The sequence below is a fragment of the Orycteropus afer genome, unplaced genomic scaffold, assembly GCF_000298275.1.
Source record: "Orycteropus afer afer isolate SDZICR_OR568_19922 unplaced genomic scaffold, OryAfe1.0 scaffold00832, whole genome shotgun sequence".
NCBI classification, from domain to species: domain Eukaryota; kingdom Metazoa; phylum Chordata; class Mammalia; order Tubulidentata; family Orycteropodidae; genus Orycteropus; species Orycteropus afer.
This window is the reverse complement of record NW_006922419.1, coordinates 620281-627607: the sequence shown is the minus strand read 5'-3', so window position 1 is coordinate 627607 and position 7327 is coordinate 620281. Positions and strand designations below refer to the sequence as shown.

Here is a 7327-nt window from a genome sequence, read left to right as displayed (position 1 = left end):
ATGAGTCAGAAACGACTCGAGGGCACTTAACAACAACAATAACAACAACCAACCTTATCCTTAGATTGACACATATACTTAGGTAATAACAAAATGTGTTTAGTTTGAAAATATTCTAACAAAAACCTGTATGCTTGATACTAGCTTTTCAATGTTAATTGGTTCAGAAAATGAATCAATTAATAACAGAAATGAAGGGATTATTTTTTTTGGTAAGTACATTCCATAAAGCCTTCTTTACTTCCCTTTTCCTGAGGCTGTAGATCAGAGAATTCAGCATGGGCATCACTACCGTGTAAACACAGAAGCCAATTCATCCTGATTCACAGAGATGATAGATGTTGGTCTGAAATAAGTATACACTGGAGGTTGCATAGAACAGAGTTACAGCGGTCAAATGGGAGGCACGGGTTGAGAATGCTCTGCGCCTCCCCTCCCTGAATGCATTCAAAAGATGGAGAAGAGAATGTAGCAGGAGGCTGTGAGGAGGACCAGCAGACTTCCCACCATGTTCACACCAACAGAAGTGGGAAGGATGCTCTCATGCAGGAGTATGTCGGCACAAGAGAGCTTAAACACAGGGGGGTTGTCACAGAGGAAGTGATGGATGACATTGGAGTCACAGAATGGTAACCTTCTTATATAACTTGTGTTAACCATGGAGTTCAGCAATCCTGCTGTAAAAGCTCCAGCTACCATTTTAAGGCAGACTGTCCTAGACACGATTAAGGAGTAGAGGAGTGGGTTACATATGGCCACATAACGGTCATAGGTCATTATCCCAAAGGAGATGCATTCAGTTGTTGCCAGGGCGACAAAGAAATACATCCTCAGGAAGCATCCAGTGAAGGAGATATTTTTCTTGTCAGACACTAAATCTACCAGCATCTTTGGGGTGATGGTGGGTGAGTAGCAAACATCCGCAAAGGACACATTGGCCAGGAAGATATATGTGGGGGTGTGATGTCGAGGATCAGCCTGATCAGCAGGATCATCTCCACATTCCCCAAAAGTGGAAGAGTGTAAATCACACAAAATAGCAAAGAGCATGATCTGAAGTTCCAAGGTGTCTGCTAATCCCAGCAGGATGAACTCTCAGTGAAGTGTAGTTTTTTCCGATCATTAATTGTAAATGACTTGGTTATAACTTTTCGTTATATTTAAATATTTTCCTTTCATAATGTAACAGAATGAAATAGAAATGTTAATGAGAGCATCCACATAGAGAGAGAAAAATATTGCATGTGATAATATAGGACAGTAATTAGAATGAATGAAGTCAAGGAAAAAAATAGAGGACAAATAGTGCTTTTGCTTTTAACAAGCAATTGTAAAGAATATAGTTTGCAGGCCTTTAAAAATATTGCCCTAAGTCCACAGGTGTTTCTTTTGTTTTTGAAAATGAACCATATATATTTTCTCTCTTTTTTTTTTAAATTTAAGCCCACAATCAAATGCAAAAGACAAAAATATTCCTGCCAATTTTCTCAACAAGTACATGGACTTAGTTCAAGGAAAATATTTTCTATTCTTTAAACTTACTCAGGACCATCTTTTCCAAAGTTCATACATAGCGCCTAGAAATAGCTTTTCTGCAATCCTAAGCAAAAAAAAAAAAAAAAAAAGTGCTAAGTAATATAATGGCATTCAGTATATATTTCTTAAAAAAATTCTAGTTTTTAATCAGAACCAAATAATTAGTCTAGTTACAGCACTGGTACAAATACCAAATTTATGCACATGTTATTTCTCCATCCCTGGAATGATGGCATGAAATGCTTAGCACTTCCTCCCCAAGTAGTATGTTACCTGAGTAACTGTGTTGTCTTTAATATTAGGAATTCTCAGTGAGGAGTGACAAAATAAAAAGGTGAAAAACTTCATTTAAAAAAAATACTGTGCAATGTTAAATAACCTCTTAGTAAAATTTTGATTTATCTTCTGAGTAAACCCATGTGTGACACTTTTATTTTGTTATACCTCAGGAGGATTGCAGGACTGTAGGGGTTATGGGCGAGTATTAATTGTGGAGTCAATTCTCAAAAGCAGGAACCCCAGTCTCAAAAGAAAAGAAATGCATCGGGAACACATGCAAATATACATCAAAGTTGAGGGGATTAAGAATGATGTGGAGTGTCCTCTGATCTCTATAAAACTGTAAATTATTCCACCAAATTCAGAATCTATTTTTCTCCATGGATAGTGTTATACTTAAACAGTCTTCCACTATAGCTTTACAGTTTAGTTATCTTGGAATACAGTAAATTTTCTAGAAAACACTGAATTCTATTTTCATCCATGGTTTCTCCATTAGGCTTTTCAAAAAAAGTTTGCTATTTTTATGGCCTTGTTTCTACCTCTGAGTAATAAACCTGATAGTATTTTATACATGAGGGTCATTGCCTAGAATATAGTGACAATTTTTCAATAAATAAGATATAATGTTTGGTTAAAAATCACATATTTACATTTACCATCTGCCTGGATTCCAATATCCTCTTGGAATTTTCTATACAGATTCGGGAGCAGAATCTTTCAGTAACAACCTCTTGATAATTACCTTAGTTCAGAGTACAAGGATCATAATCACCTCTTCTTAATCAGCCCTCCACTTCAAAGAAGTACAAAGTTCACATTAGTCTGTCAGTAAGGATTTTTTTTCCAAATTTCAAAAGAAATTCACCGATATCTATTAATCCATAGCATTGATTCTTATCATTTCTCTAATAAGAAAAATAAAGTAAAAATAGTATTTAAATTATAAATAATTTTATATGCTTTCTAAGTCCTTTTACTTTTGGTCATTTCTTACCCATACATTGGGCAAATCTTCTGCAAATGACCTCTTTAAAAAGTGTTAAAAAAAAAAAAAAAGATGTCACTTTCTATACTAAGGTATGCCTGACCCAAACCATGGTATTCGCAATCACCTCACAGGCATATGAAAGCTTGATAATGAATAAGGGAGACTGAAGAGGAACTGACGCATTTGAATTATGCCATTGGTGTAGGACACTAAATATCCTGTGGACTGCCAGAAAAACAAGCAATTCCTATGGGACAGTTCTACTCTGTCCTGTAGGGTTGCTGTGGGTGAGAATCATCTCAATGACAGTGGGTTAGGTTTGGTTTGGTTCGTGGTCTCCAATAAACAGTAACCTGAAAAAAATAAGTAGAACTTAGTTGAAGAAAACCACAGCAATTTACCAAGGTTACTTAAATATGCAGAGAAGAATAAAATGTATCATTCTTTTCAAATTCTAATTTTGGATCAATCTCCATAAAAATGATGTTCCTAGCTTTGGGTGACTGGATAAAATGTCCTTTAATTATATATATGTATATATATATATATATATATATAACCTGGAAACTACATAAGGTTGAAACCTGTCAGAGAAGGAAAATTCAATAGGTATTTAAGAGGTAGGATTCTAAATAGAGAGTGACAGAAAAATGGTAAACATCCTATCAAAGGGGAAAAACAATTGAGACCCGTAAAAGGAAGGCATTTCCATTGAACTCCAGGTGTCACAGATTTCACTGTATATAAAATCACTCAGGACCAAATAGCCAGGAGATTATTCAAAAATAATTCATGAAGTGAACTAAAATAAATAAGCTATAATAATTTAAAACTATGTTCTGGTTAATAATAAACAGGCAGATAGAAGAATTCCTTGTGGGAAAATTTTTCCTTAATTCCTGATGTATAGATACTTCATAAAGGTCAGAGGACAGTGGAACTATTCTGTAATCTTTTAGCCAAGATTATTTCCATGAGGACTAAAAGTAAACAATAATAAAATAGGAAATAATTAGTAAAAGTACAGATGAATATTTCTTATAACTATTAACATTTATCATACTTTTATCACTGTTAATGCTTATGTAATCATGAAAAGAAAGTTTAAATTTGCATTCTTGATATTTGGATATCTATTATTTTGATTGCATTAAATATTTCATAATTATATATATAACTTTGCATTTATATCTCAAACTCCAGACAAAACCCACTGCCATCAAGACAATTCTGACTCATAGCCACTCTATAAGAGAGTAGAATTCCCCATAGGGTTTCTCAAACTCCAGACAAAACCCACTGCCATCAAGACAATTCTGACTCATAGCAACTCTATAAGAGAGTAGAATTCCCCATAGGGTTTCCAAAGCTATAAATCTTTAAGGAAGCAGACATGCCCACCTTCTACAGAACAACTGGTGGGTTTGAACTGCCAACCATTCAGTTCAGTCAAATGCTGTAAACATTGTGCCACCAGAGCTGTTAACAGCAACCGTTTTAAGTGTATATATATTATTGTGGAAGGAGAGAAAACATGAAATAAGAAGGAATAAGGGGCAAAGAATATGCAGAATTTGTAAGGAAGTGATCATAAGGGTATATGTAGAAAACATATGTTCAACAAAAGCACAACTGACTTCCAAGGGAAACTGTTGGAAGCAGTAATGAATGTATCTAGTAGCAATAAAGTGGTTAAAAAACATTGGACTGTAACATTACTATATAGAATATGTCTTCTTTTGCTTCATCTTCCACAAACAAGAATAAATCTTCAGTCTGCAATAAGAAAATTTTCCAACTTAAGCCAAGATTCCTTTGTCAGAAATCTCCCATTGACGGAGCAATATTATGTGTGGAAAGGGGAAAATAAAATGTGTACCTTCTATTTTCCAACTGCAGGCTTGTGTTACATGTACTCAGTGTCCACAAATTCTCACTATGTGTAGTACTCATTTAGCTAGCCTCCTAAGAAACCATGTGAGTCCAACAGAATCAGTGTTGACTGCTAGTCATAGTCTCACTGGCCAACATTGGCTATATAGGTCAGCCCAAAGGTCCCTATTTGCACCTGCCATATAGTAGCTGTTGTTGGTAGGGGTCATCAGTAATGACACTTAGAGACCATGTGGGATGCAGTAGAACTTCCCCAATGAGGTTTCTAGCCTAGAATCTTTATGGGAGCAGATGTCTGGGTCTTTCTCCTATGGAGACACTGGATTGGTCAAACCAACAACTTTTCAATCAGCAACAAAATGCTTAATCGTTGGACCATCAGGATCATTAGTCCTAAAGCCTGTGGTGAACATGGGAACATGTAATTTACAGAAAAATAACACAAGTCCTTATTCTCTCAGTTAGTGTCTAATTCTGCCTCCCTGGCAACAGAGTAGGAGTGGGGCATGCTCTGTCCAAGTCAGTGAAATTCATACACTTTGGTAATGCCCATCACCTCCAAACACAATTATAGTGAAAATACTGACAACAAATACCACCCCACAAAGAGCCTTGGTGGCACAATGGTTAAAGAACCCAGCTGCTAACCAAACGGTTGGCTCTAACCCACCAACCACTCCACTAAAGAAAGATGGAGCAGTCTGCATCCACACAGATTTACAGCCTTGGAAACCTTGTGGGTATAATACTCATTTAGCTATCCTCCTATAGTAACCATGTGAGTCTAACAGAATCAGTGTTGACTGCTAGTCAGAGTCTGCTCTGTCCTTTAGTGTAGCCAGTAGTCAGAATGGACCCAAAGGCAGTGAGTTTGCTTTTGGCTTTCATGCACCTCATGAAACATGCTGTGGGGCAAAGTCGCAGAAATATTCTTCTAATAGAGTGAAGACAATCAGTCCTCAGACAAAGAATATGGTTCTTTTACAAAAACAACAGCAAATTGATATGGAAGCAAATTTAACCTAAAGTGATCATTTGTGGCTATAAATTTAAGCCTTATGCTTAAAGTAATTCTCCCACAAAGAGTATGAAAAACCAGGACCAAACTCACTGCCATGGAGTGGTTTCTGACTCATAGTGACACCTCCTTGGGTTTCCGATGCAGTATCCCATGGAAGTGGATCACCCAGTCTACCTTCTAAGAAGTTTGAACCACCAGCCTTCGGGTTAGCAGTCAAATGCTTAGGACTATGCCACCAGAACTCCCAAAAGCATAAAGGTATGAAATTCAGGAAATGTTAAATTATTAGGTGCTGTGATGAAAGACAGGTTTTGTATTTTACTATTTTGTACATAATATTTGGTTTTTATTCCTTGTTTATAATTCTTGTTAATAAGGTAGGTTTGTCTATTTTAAGGGTCCCATTAGATCTGAGAGGAAATCATAACATAAGTATAAAATAATCTTAGTTTCTGCAAGCCAGAATTATCTTTGTCTTCCCAAAAGTTCATCCAGGACCACAAATACATACCCTTAAAGTAAAGCAATATCCATTCATTATAAGAATATAAGCAGGACATGTTCAGATGATGTTAATGAGACGTGATTTATAGAGAAGAATCCTGACAAAGAAAGTAAGGCAAGTAAGAAGGCAATTGACAAGGAAGTTGAACATTTTCCTGCAGGTGATATAGGGTGACTGATGATCAATATTTTATTTTCCAAAACGCCCATGAGCTCTGACTGTGTAACAAACAAGGCAAGCATGAAATTATGTTCCATGAGAGACAGCAGAGACAGTCTTATCCCTCATTAGAGCTGCTTGGAAAAACAACAAATTCAATTGCAAAGAACTTCTGGTTAACAATTAGGTGTGACCCAGGAAAACAGAAATCTCCAGGAATGAAAGACTTATTTCCTATGTAAGGAGCACTTGCTATTTCAAAAGCAACCTCAACTCCTGTTAAAAAAAAAAAAAAATGGAATACATCTTAAGTAATTTGAACATTTTACAAAATATGAAAACTTCATCAAAGAGAAAGTGACTTCAGCAAAACAAAAAATGGGTATATATATAATATTAATATGTTGATACTATATTTTAATTCAGGTCTTTCATTAAATTTAAGGATCAAAATTCAGTAAAAAATATCAAACACTTGAAATGCTGAGTTTCTATGAGAAGAACACTCTTATTAGGGAAAAGATTGAACATTTCTTTCTTTCAAATTATAAGTTAATGGAAAAGATATTTGATTAAAAAGTTTTGGTGTATATTCTATTATGGTCTACATTATCCCCAAAATATCAGACTATATACATGAAGAGATGTATATACATATGATGACTATATATTAAACCTTTTTCTGATTTTCCTGCGAACGTTTCATTTTGCCTTAATATAGGGGACTATGCACAAATAAAGTGCTCTAGTGGTGCAGTAGCTAAGGCATTTGGCTGTTATCCAAAAGCCCAGCAGTTCAAAACCACCAAATGCTCCATGGGACAATGATGAGGCAGTCTGCCTTTGTTAAGAATCACAGCCTTGGAAACGCTATGGGGAAGAGCTTCTCTGTTCTATAGGATCACTATGAGTTGACATTGCCTCGATAGTAGTGGATTTATGC

The 7327-nt window shown here is 35.7% G+C and overlaps 1 pseudogene; it reads right to left on the bottom strand.

The window, feature by feature from the left end:
* Positions 1-200: 200 nt before the first annotated feature.
* Positions 201-995, bottom strand: LOC103212002 (annotated as a pseudogene).
* Between the last annotated feature and the right edge of the window lie 6332 nt (positions 996-7327).